Consider the following 18,873-nt stretch of genomic DNA (forward strand, 5'->3'; position numbering starts at 1 on the left):
CGGAAGGAAGAGGAAGTGAAGATTGATGCGGCCACCAGCAGGGACATTGCGGCCTTCATTTGCAGGTAAGTGCCACATAATGGGCTAGTATACTATGCATGCTAGCCCATTATGCTTTTACTCTGCAGGGGGGTTACTGCCTCTTTAAAGGGACAGAACTGAGGTGTAGAAAATGGAAGTCAAGGCATTTAGCCATAAGTAGGTCTTCCCAGCTATTGGAAGGGTCGGCCCACAGTAGAGTCCGGCCTTTCTGCAAGAAGGGGATTATTCTGGCATCAGAATGAGACCCCAGAGTCAGAGGAAGACTAAGTAGACACTTCAAAGTGAGGCACTAGGTGCTGTTTTGCTGCATTCACTGATGCAAGTCCTGCTCGTTCATCCTGGTGATTTACCAACTAATGCCTGCAGTGTTAACTCAGCCTTTGCATGCAGTTTTACAAAAGTAAATGTAAGTGTACTTTGTTCAATTAAAACTGTTCTTGTAGTTTTATGAACTTCAGAGCCTTTTTATCTTTTTAACAATAAAATCTGGCAGAGGTTTTAATACTATTTGACTGGAAAATTTGTTTTTACCTCTAATGGTGTTCCAGTTGGGAAATTTTCCCCTGATATTATTTTCTGTTTTACACCCATCAAAGAGCAGTAAGTGGGGAGATTTTCTCTCACTTCTGGTTCTGTCAGAGACATATCAAGTACACAGAAAGTAATGCCCTGTACACACAATCGGATCTTTGTCTGACCAAATTCACATCAAAATTTGTACGGAATTCCATCGGAGTAAAATAGAACATGTTCTCTTTGTAAACTCTGATGGAATTCATCGGAATTTCTGATGGAATTACTCCAATGGGGTATACACACGGCCAGAATTTCTGATGGAAAAAAATCTGTCTGACTTTTTTCATCGGAAATTCTGATCGAGTGTACGGGCTTTTGGAGAAATCACCCAAGGCAGCAATACTATTAACCACATTTGTAGGCTTAGAGGTTAGCACTTCTAGCATGGAGCACTGGGGTCCTCATTTTGAATTCCAATCAAGATCTATCTATGCACAACTACCCAAGTACTACGCAGCAAAAGAAACACCATTATGGGTAGCAGTCGAATCTGTTGACTGCGATCCCATATCTGTAACAAGCATGCTATGGCTTCATCAGAAAGACAAAGCTTCTATTCTAAAACCCATTCCACATATATCTCGGACAAATTCAGGGACGCACAAAATCTACAATCTCCCCATAACCCCCTCATTTCTTTCATTAGGAACCCTGCATTTTATCCATCCTCGGAATCTCCCGACGCATTCACTGTCTGGTCCCACGCTAATCTACTCAGGACGTGTACACACCATCGGTCCAAACCGATGAAAACGGACCGAAGTTCAGTTTCATCGGTCCAAACCGTCCGTGTGTACGCCCCATCGTTCTTTTGTCCTTCGGACAAAAATTAGAGAATTTGCTTTAAAATCGAAACCGATGGACCGCTGACCGATAGGTCCAAACTGATGGTTAGTACACAAAAGCATCGGTTCAAAACCTGCGCATGCACAGAATCAAGTCGACGCATGCTTGGAAGCATTGAACTTCATTTTTTCAGCACGTCATGTGTTTTACGTCACCGCGTTCTGACCCGATCGGCTTTTGGAACGATGGTGTGTACACACATCAGACCATCAGTCTGCTTCAGCGGTGAACCGTTGAAAACGGTCCGTCGGACCATTCTCATCGGATGGATCGACCATGTGTACGCGGCCTTAGACTCCACAAACTGGTCTCTAATAATGCTATCCATACATTCCCTACTCTTTGTAAGCCTTTGGACTTACTAGGTCTGAATTATTTTGCTACTTACAAATAATTTTTTTTTAAATGCCATTTCTCAGAATGGGATCACATGTTTGGGGACTCATTTTAATTCTATACCAGCAATTGAACGCCATTCCAGATGACGCACCACTATCATATACCGATAAATGGGAACAGGATTTGGAGCGCACATTTGAGATCGCAGATTGGTCTAATATTTGGATAGCCACTTAATCCTCCTCACCTAATTTCTTGGTCATCGAAACTAACTACAAGGTCCTAGCACATTGGTGCCTTGTTCCAGCGAGCATTGTGAAATATGTCCCATCATATTCCAGGACGTGTTTTTTCGAAGGCTGGTCAGCACAAGGCACCCATGTACACGTGTGATGGCAATGACCTGTAGCCCAAGAGTTCTGAGGCCTCGTACAGACAATCGAACATATCCGATGAAAACGGTCCGCGGACCGTTTTCATCGGACCTGTCTGCTGGGAGATTTTGGTCTGATGGCTGTACACACCATCAAACCGAAATCCCCGCGGACAGACAGCGCGGTGACGTGGCGGTGACGTTGAGACGCCGCCACGTCCGCAAACCAGGAAGTAAAATGCTTCCACGCATGCATCGAATCAATTCGATGCATGCGCGGGATTTCGGATCAGCGGACATGTCCGATGAGTCGTACTGACCATCGGACATGTCCGACGGACAGGCTTCCAGCAGACAAGTTTCTTAGCATGCTAAGAAACTTTTGTCCGCTGGAAACCTGTCCGCTAGGCCGGAAAACTGTCCGGTCGGCCCTACACACGGTCGGACATGTCCGCGGAAACTGGTCTGCAGACCAGTTTCAGCAGACATGTTCGGTCGTGTGTACGAGGCCTGAAAGAACATTTTTGCTATGGCCTCTAAGGTCCTAGAAACCAATATTCATAGTGACCCGGCAACGGCTCTTTTAAACCTTAAGCCAGCTGAGCTTACCCATACCCAGTTCCAATTATACAGTTTCATACTTTCTCCTTTCACTCCCCTTTATTTCCTTATTACATTTTCACTTATCTGAAACATCCAATTGGGACACTGGGATTTACTAAAGGCAAATCCACTTTGCACTACAAGTGCACTAAAAGTTCACTTGGAAGTGCAGTCGCTGTAGATCCGAGGGGGACATACAAGAAAAAACAAAAACAGCATTTTAGCTTGCACATGACTGGATGATTAAATCAGCAGAGCTTCCCCTCCTTTCAGGCCCCGTACACACGACCCTTTTTCTCGGCAGAATCCAGCAAGAAACTCGATGGGAGACGTATTCTGCCGAGAAAACCGGTCGTGTGTACACTTTTCGCCGAGAAACCCGTCAGGAAACTTGTCGAGCCAAATAGAGAGCATGTTCTCTATTTCCTCGTTGGGCAATGGGAAAATTTGGCTCGACAAGTTTTTTGACAGCCGAACAAGGAACTCGACAAGCAAAACGATGTGTTTTGCCCGTCGAGTTTCTCGGTCGTGTGTACGGGGCCTCAGATCTTCCTCTCAGATTTACAGCGACTGCACTTTTGTAAATAACCCCCATTGTCTCTCTTTTTAAGTCACAATCTGGCAATGGGTTTACTAATTATCTACTTTACCAGTGAATATTAATTGCTCTTTTACTCTTGTTTTTAATATATAGTCATAGACAATTATATGCATATCCCAATTATGTAAACCCACATTTCTACTCATCCTGGACGAGGATGAGATTGTACATACATTTGTTACCTTGTGTACACGATTTATGATGGTTCTCATATATTTATGTGCCTACTTTACTTTCTAAACTCAACACAATTCTTTGACAAGAAAAAAAAGATCTATTTGCATGGAGTTTGCATGTTCTCCCTGTTCTCCCTGTGCTTATGTGCATTTCCTTCGGGTACTCCAGTTTCCTACCACATTCCATGCAAGAGCCCCTATATTGTAAGATCCTTAATCGCATGGACTGATATGAATGTACAGTAAGTAAAGAGTGACTCTACAATGCCGGGAGGCCGTCAATATACGGCCTCCCGCTGCTGGGTGAATGATCCCAAAAAATGTGTCAAAAGTGTCCGATGTGTCCGCCGTAATATCCTGACAAAAATCGCAGATCGCTGCCATTACTAGTAAAAAAATAATAATAAAAAATTTCATAATTCTATCCCCTATTTTGTAGGCGCTATAACGTTTGCGCAAACCAATCACTATACGCTTATTGCGATTTTTTTTTACCAAAAATATGTAGAAGAATACATATCAGCCTAAACTGAGAAAAAAATATTTAAAAAAATTAAATAATTGGATATTTATTATAGCAAAAGTAAAAAATATTGTGTTTTTTTCAAAATTGTCAGTCTTTTTTGTTTATAGTGCAAAAAATGAAAACCGCAGAGATGATCAAATACCACCAAAAGAAAGCTCTATTTGTGGGGAAAAAAGGACATCAATTTTGTTTGGGAGCCACGTACAGTAGCAGGACCGCACAATTGTTATTCAAAGCGTGAAGCCTCGTACACACGATCAGTCCATCCGATGAGAACGGTCTGAAGGACCGTTGTCTTAGGTTAACCGATGAAGCTGACTGATGGTCCGTCACGCGTACACACCATAAATAACCGATCGTGTCAGAACGCGGTGACATAAAACACAACGACGTGCTGAAAAAAACGAAGTTCAATGCTTCCAAGCATGCATTGACTTGATTCTGAGCATGCACGGGTTTTTAACCAATGGTTTTGCACACTAACGATCGGTTTTGACCTATCGGTTAGCAATCCATCGGTTACATTTTAAAGCAAGTTTGCTTTTTTTAACAAAGGTTAAATAACCTATGGTGCCCACACACGATCGGTTTGGACCGATGAAAGCGGTCCATCTGACCGTTTTCATTGGTTTAACCTATCGTGTGTACGAGCCTTGACAGTGCTGAAAGCTGAAATTTCACCTGGGCAGAAAGGGGGTATACAGTATGTGCCCAGTAAGCAAGTGGTTAGCCTACAAACCACTGTAAATCTTTACCCCAACTAACAGCACTGCAAGTTTTGAACCGAATATGAGAAAGACTACATAAATTGTGGGTCAATCATTTCTGACCCTTACTAGAGATGAGTGAAATCAAGTTTATTGAAATGCATTAGTGTCAATAGGAAAAGCAAAATAATATGTTTTTTTTTTTAGGTTAAAATATATGTAACTATAATGCCATACAATTTGAGGCATTAAAAGAAACAAATTTATTATAATGGCAACACAAGTCCAATATACACTGTATTACCAAAAGTATTGGGTCACCTGCCTTTACGTGCACATGAACTTTAGTGGCATCCCAGTCTTAGTCCATAGGGTTCAATATTGAGTTGGCCCACCCTTTGCAGCTATAACAGCTTCAACTCTTGTGGGAAGTCTGACCACAAGGTTTAGGAGTGTATCTATGAGAATGTTTGACCATTCTTCCAGAAGCACATTTGTGAGGTCAGGCACTAATTTTGGACGAGAAGGCCTTGCTTGCAGTCTTCGCTCTAATTTTTTTCAAAGGTGTTCTCTTGGGTTGATGTCAGGACTCTGTGCAGGCCAGTCAAGTTCCTCCACCACAAACTTGTGCTTTGTGCACTGGTAAAAATCATTTGGTGGAGGAGGAATTACAGTGTGGAACTGCTTTTCAGGGGTCGGGCCTGGCCCTTTAGTTCCAGTGAAGGTAACTCTTAAGGCATCTGCATACCAAGACATTTTGAACAATTTCATGCTCCCAACTTTGTGAAAACAGTTTGGGGATGGACCCTTCCTGTTCCAACATGACTGTTCACCAGTACACAAACAGGGTCCATAAAGACATGGATGAGCAAGTGGAATTTTGCGAGTGGAAAAGGATTGCTGGTGTCACGTATCAGATAAGACCAGAACTGTGTGGACTGCAACAGAGGAAACCCAAACATAAATAGGTGAAAGTAAGTAAGTTTATTAAGGTAAATGCATATAAATGTGAATACACCACAAATACAAACAGAGTGGACAAATCAAACAACCAAAACAGTGATAGTAAACCAACCAGCATATATAGCAAAGGCAGTACCAGAATCGTAGTCAAGCCAGGCATGGATCATAAATAGGAGATCAGCAGACAGGGGGCCAGGAGTAAACAGACAGGGACAAGATGGGAGGAATCAGTCTGCGGGGCAAGGATCCAGGGATACAAGAACAGATACAAACAGGTTCAGGATACAGGAATCAGGTTCCAGGATCAGGATAACAGGTAAACAGGCTGTAGGTCAGGGCAATACCAGGGCAAGGTGTGTGTGCACTTGCCGGGTATTTATACTATTACCTGCTAACAAGCTCAGGTGATGCCTGACTGCCGGGATCCATCCGCTGGTGGACGCAAATACTGCGGCCCAAAGATGACATAACACCAGCAGGGAGAAGTTCCCCTGACAGTTCCAAACTGCCAAGAGACACCCGCTGGTTGACCTCAGTACTGCATGCCAAATGATAGATATTACCAGCGGAATGAACCTTTCCTGACAGCTGGCGAGTGTGGGGCTGCCTCAAAAGGCCGAGCATCGCAGGGTTGAATGGGAGCCATTCTCCCAGCCAGGGGAAGAGAGAGGAGAGGAAGAGGCAAGCTGGCTGGATCATCAGAGAGCAGGGATTGCCCACTGTAACAGCTTTCATTTGAATTGTCTGTGGTTCCTGGAGCTCACTGTCACACAGTCCCTCCTCCTGGCAACGCGCCTTTGATAGATAGAACACCCGTCCAATACTGGGACGTGTGACGCTATAAAAGGCGTTGGGCCAGGAGGCGGAACTGTGTGACGGTGAGCTCTAGGAACACTGAGCAATTCAAATGAAAGCTGTTACAGCGGTCTCTGCTCTCTGATTAACCGACCGGCTCGCCTCTTCCTTTGCACAGGTGAGCATGCATTGATGGGCACAGGTCACACTGCATTGATGGGCACTGGTTGTGCTGCATTGATGGGCACAGGTCAGGCTGCATTGATGGGCCCTGGTTATGCTGCATAGATGGGCACAGGTTAGGCTGCATTTATAGGCATTGGTTACGCTGCACTGATGGGCACAGGTCAGGCTTCATTGATAGGCACAGGGAGGCTGCATTGATGGGCACAGATGAGGCTGCATTGATGGGCACTGGTTGTACTGCATTGATGGGCACAGGTCACGCCTCATTAATGGGCACAGGTCATGCTGCATTGGTGGACACTGGTTACACTGCATTTATGGGCAAAGTTCAGACTGCACAGCACATAAGGGAAGGCTAATAACAGAAAACTCAAGACCTAGTTCAACCATTAGTGTAACAGGCTACATGGGAGAGGAACATTTCCCTAAGTGTGGACATTATACTAACCTGAATAAGAAGACATGTTCAGACATTAGGAGGCAAAACTTCAAAAGTTGCTTAGGGTCAGTATAAACCACCATTATATTACAGGTAAGGCCACTACTGAATACACAAATAAAAAATGCAAATAGCTAAGTTTGTGTTCGTCTAGCCATAGTCCCGCTAGTCAATAAGATAAAAGAAAAGAATTTATATGGTTCTTACTCTAATTTGAGGATAGTAGTTTCATTTAGCCAAATGTCATCACATCAGGTATATTTGAAAAGTGAACCCAAATATTGTGAACATTAACAAATGGTGTCTGGGTCTCCCAAGGACCCAACGATCCAACAGCTAATCCCCGAACAGACCAGCCCTTAAAAAAGGCAAATAGGGCGGTCACTGGGGGGTTGGAGGGGCCCTTTCTCAATTGGCCAATTACATATGGATGTCTGTACAGGTCCATAGGTGCCAGTAAGGGGTGGAGCGTTAAAAAGGCTCCACAGTCTGCAGACCCTCTTATGACCGCGTCTTTGCAGTTGATCCAGACGCCACTATCGCATTTGTCCGGAAGACATCAGAAGCAAAAATTCCGCCAGATCCCATCAGAAGGTGGATGGGACGTCTGAGCAGTAAACATCGGCCGCCACACCGGGAAGTGCATTCCAGCATGGTTACTAATACATCTTTGGTTGCCGACTGTATAATCTGATGTATCAACAACTATATTGATCCAGAGCACTTCGCTCCGGCCATAGACAGGCCGGGAAGACGGCAAACATCAAATACAGGAAATCCAAACACATGCAGGATTGGGGAAGGGGGGGGGGGGCGATAATCCGCAAATATAAGTGCAGATACTGGAGGCTAAACCCTACAATGGCCAACTAACACAAACAGCATATAACCTCAAAATAAAACAGGATTCATTACACTTAGTCCCCATTCACACCTTTTGTCGCCTGTAGTGTGACGCCGCTGCCGCCAGAGGGCTGGAAACACATTGCCCTCTATGGAGATGGTTCACATCTCCACGCCGAACGCCTGCTGCCTGCCGCCTGAAAAAAGGTTTCCGGACCTTTTGTTCAGGTGGTTTTCAGCGTTCGGGAACCATCTCCATAGAGGGGCACATCCTAGGGGCACATCTAGGCGGACAATCGCGGCGTTTTGTCGCCGCAAATCGCGGTACAAAAAACGCCGCTATTTGCCGCCGCAATTCGCGGGACAAAACGCCGCGATTTTGTCCGCCTAGATGTGAATGGAGCCTTAAGTATAACCCAAAACAATACAAAAAACACAGTAAGGCCAAATGAGACCTAGCAACAACATATCCCCCCCCCAAAAAATGAAAACACTTATTTGTAAATGGTGGGGGGGGCAAAAAAAGGAAGAAGGGGAGGGGTAAAGGGGAGGTAAAGACTTTTTGCCTGCCATATGGCGTACAATCTGTAGTCAATATAGAAACACCTCAGTATTAGATGTACATAAAAGCGACCTGGCCAGACATAAAGATGTTTAGGAATAAAATATCATAACAGACCTTAGATAAAGGGAACATAGCTGACAAACTCATTCAGCCTAGGGGGGGTCAGCCTTAAGGATTAAGATCCACCGTGATTCAGAGTGGAAAATATCGTTATCAAAGTCATCACCCCAGGAATTGGGGTGAATCTTGTCAATAGCCAAAAAAACTATATTGGCCAGGTCACACATACAACATTCCTCAAAGTGCCTCGTAATGGGACTCTAAGGCCCCGTACACACGACCGGATCTATCCGCTGGGATTTATCCGCGGATCAGTTCCAGTGGATAGATCTGGTCGTGTGTAGGCCCGAGCGGACAATTTTCGGTGGACATTTGTCCAGCCGACGGATTCCCAGCAGATAAAAATTTCTTAGCATGCTAAGAAATCTATCCGCTGGAATCCTGTCCCTCTGACTTATCCGGTCGTCTGTACAGACTCACCGGATAAGTCCGTTCGATCCCCATCCCTCGCATGCGTCGGAATGATTCGACGCATGTGTGGAAGAATTTACCTTCCAGCGTCGCGCACGTCGCCGCGTCATCGTCGCGGTGACGGCGCGGACACGTCGTGACACGTGACCGCGGATGTTTTCCGTGCGGCTTTTGATCTGATGGTGTGTACAAGCCATCAGATCAAAATCCGAAGGAGGAATGTCCGCTGGAAACGGTCCGGCGGACCGTTTCCAGCGGAAATCCTCTCGTCTGTATGAGGCCTAAGGGATACCATCACGAATATCATACACACATGTTCTTTAATACATTGCCAGACTATGCAATTGTTTTTTCCCACATAAAAGGCATTTTACACACCCGTCAAAATATACACAATGCCCTTCGCTTCACAATTAGTGAATGTTTGGGCCTAATTATAGTAGATCCAATAACTATGGGATCTTTATGGATATATGTAGCGGCAGTATTCCCAGTGACCACAATGGTAGGTACCAGGGGGACATGTCCCGCAAGGATCGGATCCTTTCGTTATATCAAAATGACTACATGTAATGATATTTTTTATTGAATGGCTCTCTATGGAGGCGGTTCACATATCTCCAGGGTGGCTGCGGAGCACACTGCACAGATACTCTGTGCGCCTTTGGCTACGTTTCAGGGCTGAATTCAGGCAAAAATTCCGCCCTGATTCATCCCTGAAACGGAGAACAGGGACGCACAGCGTTTCTGTGCAATCCACGGTCGGTTTAGGTATGAACTAAGCCTAATAGTGCTGTCCTGAGTGAACAGGTGCCAATATTCTCGCAGGACAGTGATTATTTCATTGTGCTGTTTATTGCATGTTAAGATAGGTCTGATCTTAACTTCCTCCAGACAAGGAATTTAGCTTGTATCTTAAAGTCACTATTACTAGTGTAAGTCCTGCAGATGCATAGGTATTGGCCTACGGGTATTCCCCTTATTAGATGTCAGGGATGGGTACTCCCTGCATGGAGCAGGAAATTTCCTGCTGTGGCTTTTCTAAAAAGGCTAGCTATTGGGGTGCTTGATAATAGTGTGGTCCAGAAATGGAAGTAAATGTGCATTAACATTGAGTGTAAAATGCTAATTGAAATCATAAATGTTGAGCATACCCAGGAAATCCAAAAATAAGTCCTCAGGGCCTGTCCAAGATATGAGGATATCGTCGATGTACCTCCGCCATAAAAGAACATGGCGGAGGTACATCGACAAGTCCTCAGAACCAAAAGTCGTCTGCTCCCACCCCCCTATATACAGGTTGTCATAAGAAAGGGGCACAGATAGTGCCCATAGCCACCCTCTGCACCTGGAGGTAGTGGGAGCATAAACGCTTGTGCATCAAAATGAACTTGAGTAATTCCAATATAAATATATTATATTCCTGATGAATGTTGCTCCTTTCATCTAGGAAAATTTTGACCATTGCCAGGCCCAAGTAGTGGGGTATACTGGACTATAGGACGTCAACATTTATAGACACTAGCAGTGTGTGTTGGTACCCACATGTAGGCCTTCAGGAATATTGAGTAGATGAATAGTGTCCTTAAGATAAGTAGGTAAACTCTCCAAATGTGGCCGTAGGTGGTCATCTACAGTGGTACTAGCCTTGAAGGTAATACTCATCAACCCCGAGACAATGGGTCGTCCAGGAGGGTCTGAAAGATTTGTATGCGTCTTAGGCAGAGTGTAGTACATGGCATAATAGGGTGTTTTATAATCCAAAAATCCCTGGAATCCTTTGTGATAATACCTCGTCTGAAGGTCGTATCAACAAAATTACAAACATAGCCTGATATTGAGCAGTAGTTAGGGGAGATTTTTTTCATACCAAGCTGAGTTGGAAAAAATCTTCTCACACATCTGTACGTATGAGTCCTGAGTTAAGATGACAATATTCTCCACCTTGTCGGAGGGCTTAATAACAATATTGCGATGTCCCCTGTAATTTTCTCAGAGCTTCTTTATGTTCTTTTTCAGGACCAGATCTAACCTTCATTGAACTTATCTAAATCTCTTGGTACAAGTTGTAAAAATAAATTAACTCTAGGATTATTTTGAGTAGGGAATCTCATTGACTTTTTGTTTTAATTTACCAGCCATATTGGGGATTCACTGTCCAATAAAGCCAGGTCCTCAGGATCTTCATCCCTCATTAGTGCCTCAAAATTTACTTTGCCACTCTCCCTTGCCAATTCTCTAAAGCCGCGTACACGCGATCAGTCCATCCGATGAGAACGGTCTGATGGACCGTTTTCATTGGTTAACCCATGAAGCTGACTGATGGTCCGTCGCACCTACACACCATCGGTTAAAAAAACGATCGTGTCAGAACGCGGTGATGTAAAACTCAACGACATGCTGAAAAAAACGAAGTTCAATGCTTCCAAGCATGCGTCGACTTGATTCTGAGCATGCATGGATTTTTAACCGATGGTTGTGCCTACTAACGATCGGTTTTGACCCATCGGTTAGGAATCCATCGGTTAAATTTAAAGCAAGTTGGCTTTTTTTTAACCGATGGTTAAATAACCTATGGGGCGCACACACGATCGGTTTTGACCGATGAAAACGGTCCATCAGACCAGTGTCCTCTGTTTAACCTATCGTGTGTACGAGGCCTTAGAGCTTTCAAAGCTCTGCATTCAGTCAGTGCGAGTGACATGTACCTTTCCTTCCAACCAACCCATCACTTTAGCAACACCCAAAGGTTTGTGAGTTCTATCTACGTTTTGTAGGAACATGAGTATGATTATAATCACCACGTGACTTACCACCAGCAGTTCTACCCTGACTTCCACATGTATGAAGACCAGACCTGCCACCCTTCGAGTGATATGGTCCCTGAAACGAAAAAGCTGATGACACAGATGAATGATCACAAAGTTCACTCTCTGATTTATCCTCCCCTCTCTGTATGAGGGGTCTATTCTTTCTGACATTCTTACATCTATATGCACATCCTGTTTGAAAGGCTATCAAATATTTTGTAAACTTTTTTCCTTATTTGATATAATCTGTTGATTAAACCTCTCCAGGTCATCTTTCAGTCTAGCGTTTTCATTTTGGTATACAGCAGACTCTAGATAATTTACTGGAAATCAGTTGTACTTCTTTGTCTAGATTTAAACTTGCCTTCATAGTGATGCTTAAGAATGCTCAGCATGCTTAGAGAGCATGCTGTGAGATTTTGTTCCCATTTGTCCTTCAAATCCTGTGAAGGATTCTGGACTGTCGGGAAGATTTGTATACATAATCCGAAGGAAATAGTTTTAGCTTCCAGATTTTGTTGGAAATAGGTAGCATGCCAGTAAAATCTGGACTTCTGTTCCAACAGTTGTTCCAATTGTGCAAAAGTATCATTCCTAGAGGAGCCTGTTGAACTGGCCTTGATATGATCAGCAAAGATAATTTAACCTGATCCTGTGAATTCAGTCATGTCAGAAAAAGACAGAAGTCTACTTATACCATCAAAATAGATGACCTCACAGACAGTACTACTAAAAGAGATTAAGGGCAAAGACAAGAAAAAGATGCATATATGTATAAAAGGAAAAAACACAAATATATTATCATCCTATCACATTGGCACCTCAAATGCTGGGTATTTTCCACCCTAATAAATTATATGTACTGGTTATGATGAAAAGTAAGGACCTATTGGTCCAAGTGACTCAAATTATAGGGAGCATCAGCCTGATAAAGTAATCAAAGAACAAAAATGATTTGTAGGGGATGGGCGTTTGCATGGTTGTTCCCATAGGTATGTTTAAAATATATCACATAGATACATATATAAAATATAAAAATATCTTTATTAATACATGCAATATACTGTATATATCATCATATCAAAAACGTGGGGGCAACTAAAAGCCCATATATATATATAAGAAAGGACACATATACGTGCATCAGAGGATAGAACATGTCACACGGGGGCGGGGCCGAGTCCAGCATTCGTATCTTTGGACGCAAATACTGGACTCGGGAGCACACCCGCAAGGTAACCTCCTGGGAGAGTGCTTCTCCCGGGGGTTATCTGATGCGAGGAGGAGCCGTGAGAGCCGCCGAGGGACCCCAGAAGAGGACAATCGGGGCCACCTTGTGCAACAAAAGGAGCTGCACAGTGGAGGTAAATATAATATGTTTGTTATTTAAAAAAAAAAACACAAAGGTTTACAATCACTTTAAGCCTGGACATCACTCAGGGGGATGCTCAGAGAGTGTTATAGTGCTGCTGGACCCACATGGAGTGCAAGAAAGTCCGGGGAAGGTGTGGAAGTATTCCCTTATGTTGTTGGGCATGTCACTGTATGTACAAAAAGCGAAAGAAAGCTGCTCTTGCTGCAGGGAGAGTCTGTTGTGTGTCCAGAACCAGGACCATGTGCCCATGTTGTGCCTGTTGTATGTTCTGCTAAGAGAGACCTGCAATACCACACATGCTGCTTCCAAAGATTGTCTGCAGACGGAAAACTGCAAGAGGACTTTGCTGCCAAGAGCACATGGCTGTGAGTGTGTTTGAAGGGCCCCAGCGCTGCATGCCTCTGAGTGGTGTTAATGCTGCAGTTACTAGCTATTCCAGAGTATCCACTTGTCTGATGTTCCAATGTTCCAGCTATAACTGAAAGTTACAGCTGCAGAGAGCTGGCAAGGGAGGTAGGTCCCTTTCGTTTGCCACTGAGGGACTGCTTGGGACAAGAACTGAAGACATCAGTTGTGTGGCCACCATTTTGTTTCTTCTCCTTTGAGCATCTCATTGCCATCAAAACTCCAATTAGTATAACCATGACTTATTGCATGTAGTCAGGTTTTCCATTAGACACTGTTATGCCCAATTTAGTCTGATTTCTTGTATGGCTGTTTTGTGCTGTTGTCACTCTTTACCTTTCCATCTCTCCTGACAAAAGGATTTGTTTTTTTTTGGCCATCCCTAAGATTTTTTTTTTCATTCAAGAATCTTTTATTGAAAGGTAAAAGGAAAACACATATAAAATGCTTATTGGGGGGGCGTGGCTTGGCGCTTGATGGCGACGGACGCACACTAGAGAGGCTCTGTGAGGAAACCTGGCTCTCAGCCTGAAACCCTGCCTAAACCGAGCCAGAAATGGGCAAGAAGCTGTTCCACACCCCGCAGACCCGCTCCAAACGCAGCACAGTAGCGGTGTCGACCCGAAACATCACGGACCTCTTTAAAAACAACGCGATCTCCGGCGGCAGCATGGCGGGGAACAAGATGGCGCGCCAGCAGCGAGAAGACGAGGAATCCAGTGAGGACTCTCTCTCTGTGGCGGAGGACTCAGGTAGGGGGCATAGCCACCCGAACCACCCCTTGACATACGCTGACATGACTGGGTTTGCAGCGGACATTAAAACCACATTTTCTGCAGCCATCACGGACCTAAAATCCAACCTGCTTGTTCTCACAGAGAAGCTTACGGCCGTGGAGACTGTTGGAAAACACAGGGATAAGAGGCTCCACAGGCTGGAGAGTGCTGTGGTTTCCCATTCCTCCCACCTCATCGACATAAACCGTCATTTGGAGGACTTGGATAATAGGGGGAGAAGGGCAAACATTAGGGTGAGGGGGATCCCCGAGTCAGTGGAGAACGCACAGATTATTCCAGCTCTGAGAAGAGTGTTCAACAGTCTCCTGGAGAGGCAGGAGGATGCGGCCATTGATTTCGATCGTGCTCACAGAGCCCTGAGGCCTAAAGGCCCCGACACAGCTCCTCCACGTGACATAATCTGTTGCCTGCAGAACTATCCACTGAAAGAAGAAATTATGCATAAAGCTAGGAGAAGTGACAGTGTGGTGTTTAATGGAGAGACTATTATGTTGTTTCACGACCTATCCCAAATCACCCTCCGGAACCGCAGGGCGCTGCGACCATTGCTGGAGGTGCTGAGGGAGAGGGAGCTAACCTACTCGTGGCGATTCCCGTTCGCATTGGCGGTTACGAAAGCGGGCAGGCAACACATACTGCGCACCCCTGCAGACCTCCCTGAGTTCTTTGAAGCCCTGGACATAAACCCCGGACATAAACCATAAAGTCCCGGAATGGTACCAGGAGTTTGCCCTCCCCAGGATGGACGGAGGTCCGTGCCGCTCCCCGCTCTCTACACCGGAGAAGAGGCTTCCCAAACGCTCTAAGCCGAACCGAGGCCTCGGTTCACAGAATGGCACGCCTGGGCCCAGGCAAGGCCCTGCCAGGGCCCAAGAAGAAGACTAGACGGAGTTCATCTCCCACTGGCGGTTTCAAAATTCACTTTTGGTTGTCCCCCCCTTTCTCTCTTTCCTTTTTTTTTTTTATTTATTTTATTGCTATTTTTCCCAAGTATATCCAGCTTCAACCCAGGATGTGCAGTTCTAACACGCACGCGCAGAATAGTCCAAAGGACCGTGTTAGTCTACCTCGCGCCTACAAGTGCTCCTCTCTACAGACTACAAGGCCGCATGACACCATCAACTGGCCATACAAGATCCTGACACTCAAAATGTGATACACGGCTGAGCGATGGCGGGGACTCTGCTTTCAGAGACATACGTCGAATGGTAATGTAGACAGTAGTCTCAGTGTGTCACCTGGGACAAGAGGGGGCACTTCTCACCCGGCTGGGTGGACATACATTACAATATTACTTTATCAGCTTGATGAGGAGGTAGAGATGTGTAATGATGCTGGCCCACAGGAATTGATACAAGACTGCTTAATTCAGGGGGACACCTGGAACGAATGTGCTCACTGCCTATGAATCCTTTACGTTTTTTGTTTTTAGAGGTGTGGGGTTGTTTTCCCCTTTTGTTACTCTCAGGCCTCGTACACACGACAGAGTTTCTCGGCAGAATTCGCCGAGAAACTCGGTCAAAACCCGGATTCTGCCGAGAATCTCTGTCGTGTGTACACTTTTGGCTCGATGGAGCCGCCGAGGAACTCGACGAGAAAATAGAGAACATGTTCTCTATTTTCTCGTTGTCCTCGCTCTTCTATGGGAGAAGCCGGCCCGCCGAGCTCCTCGGCGGCTTCATCCCAAAACTCGACGAGGAACTCGACGTGCCAAGCACGTCGAGTTCCTCTGTCGTGTGTACGGGGCCTCACTCCACCAGAAAGACAATGGCTAATATTGTTATTTTTGCCTATTAACTATCTGTTCTTACAGGGTTTCTACACTATAACTCTAGTCCGTGTGCCGCTCGCACGAGAGGACTGGACATAAAGCCTTTTAATATGCCGGGTTTCCTTTCTTCTCACCTGTGCTGTGAAAGAAAGTTTTGTTTTCTTGTTCTGTTATTTGTGTTGCAATACCGTTGTACCACCCCGTTGTTGGTGGTGGAGATTGTCTCGGGTTGCGGATCACTGATGGTGATACGGGGCCCTGAGTCATCTCCTCAGAAGTGAACGAAGGACGTTTGCGTCCGTTGTTGTCGCGCAGTCATGCCACGACCTCGCAGAGTGGGTCTCGCGAGGGTTCTTACGCTTGCGAGCCCACTACTTACGACTTCGGGGTGCTTGCCACATCCCGTAGTGTTATTTGTGCACTCTCCTTTACCCCTCCCCCCCTCTCCCTTTTTCCCTTTATTCACGCCTTTTTCTATTTTTTCTCTCCTTCTGTCTCCACATATTCTATAGGGGATCTCAGTGAAGAGCAAATTGGTATATCATCACACAAGTGACCCATCTAACCTGTTACTTTATTTTTAGATCAAGTCAGCTGGAATACCAGGGAACGCCTCAGATGGCATACTCATCGTTAGGTCAGGGCCCTACGGTCATCTCACACAACGTCCAGGGGTTGAACATACCGGAGAAGCGAACTACGCTCCTTAGGGAACTCAAGAAAGGTAAACCACATTTCGCTTTCCTGCAGGAGACTCACTTTCAGACCAACAAGGTACCGAAATTGACTAACGCACATTTCACGACAGCCCTACACGCGACCAATGACTTGGCAAAGTCTAAGGGGGTGTCCATCTTAATAAGCAAAAATGCACCCTTCCAATTAACTGACAGGTTGACCGACCCCGAAGGCCGATATATATTTGTCAAGGGTAGTTATGCTGGCTCTCCAATCACGCTGGCAAACGTCTACTTCCCCAATACAGCACATGCAAATTTCTGCAGACGTATGATTCGGGCCTTATCAGGCTTTACGTCCGGATGCCTGATACTAGGGGGAGACTTTAATGTCCCGTTGAATCCTCTGGTGGACACCTCGACAGGTAAAACATGTATATCCTACAAAATCCTTAAAAGAATCAAGACACTCTTGCAGTCCCTGCAACTGGTGGATGCGTGGAGATTTCTTCACCCATCAGAGAGGGACTTCACGTTCCATTCCGCCCCCCACAATCGATATTCCCGTATTGACCACCTGTACATATCACAAAGAGATCTAACTAAAGTGACTGGGGCCAAAATAGGTCTACAGACCATATCAGACCATGCACCTACGTCCTTAACGATAGTGGAGTCCTCTCCCACGACCCATTCAGCCTCCTGGAGACTGAACGCATCGCTCTTGACAGACCCAACTCTGTTACCTCAAATAACCGAAAGTCTAGTGAATTTTTTCAAGCAGAATGAGTCTGAGCAAGCAGACCCAATGATGGTCTGGGGTGCTCATAAATGTACGCTCAGGGGAGACCTGATACGCATGGGGGCCAGGCGTAAGAGACTGCAGGAGGCTGAAATCACCAAACTATTGAACACAATCTTCCTTCTAGAGACCAAACACAAACAGTCCCTGTCGGTACAAACGGCTGCAGACCTTCTGGAAGCCAGGAAAAAGCTACAAAATGTACTTGCTACTAAGACAAAACGTTTCCTATTCTTTAAGAAAAAAATATATTATGAGGCGGGAGACAAGTCGGCTAAGCTGTTGGCGAGGGCTCTGCGAGACCCCCACTCCTCCACCCACATTTCTGGGATCAGGAATGTTTCAGGCGTACTGGATGTTAAAACGGAAGATATTGCGGCACATTTCCATAAATACTATTCTGCACTTTACAACCTACAGTTGCAACACAGACCGCCGGGGTTGGAGGGGAATAGGAATCAGGCCATCCTGGACTACCTGAACCAGAGTGGCCTACCCAAACTGTCGGCTGAGGCCATCTCTGCCCTAGAAGAACAGATTTCACTACAGGAAATTCATTGTGCCATTAAGGCCTTGAAACCCGGAAAAAGTCCGGGGCCAGATGGCTTCAGCTCAATTTACTACAAGACATTCGGTGACATATTGACAGGTCCCTTGCAGAAAGCCTTCAACTCATTGACGAACCCTAGGCCCCTCCCGCGAGACTTCCACGCTGCACACATCACGGTTATCCCGAAAGCAGATAAGGACCCCGAAACGTGTGCAAGCTATAGACCTATCTCCCTCCTGAACATAGACCTGAAACTGCTGGCGAAAATACTGGCCAACAGGTTGAGGCCACATCTACCTGGGGTGATTGGTCCGGAGCAGGCAGGCTTTGTGCCAGGGAGGGAGGCAAAGGACAATATCATTAAGGCCCTCTTGCTCATGCAGGCAGCGCGCACCCAACAAGTCGAGAGTATTCTCCTGTCTACGGACGCGGAGAAGGCTTTCGACCGAGTGTCGTGGGACTTTATGTTCGCGACTTGCACTCACATAGGCCTTAGCTCACGTATGATGGCGTGGATCACCTCGTTATACCACCATCCCTCTGCTAGGGTCAAAATTAATGGGTCACTGTCCGAC

General features: G+C 45.6%; 1 non-coding gene across 1 annotated transcript; it reads right to left on the reverse strand.

Moving 5' to 3' along the window:
• Window positions 1–200: 200 nt before the first annotated feature.
• On the reverse strand, window positions 201–329 carry LOC120942126. The gene has a single exon (XR_005749920.1). It is a non-coding gene; the product is annotated as a small nucleolar RNA SNORA35 (small nucleolar RNA).
• Window positions 330–18,873: the final 18,544 nt, after the last annotated feature.

Source organism: Rana temporaria, chromosome 5 (assembly GCF_905171775.1).
Source record: "Rana temporaria chromosome 5, aRanTem1.1, whole genome shotgun sequence".
In the NCBI taxonomy this organism is placed as follows: domain Eukaryota; kingdom Metazoa; phylum Chordata; class Amphibia; order Anura; family Ranidae; genus Rana; species Rana temporaria.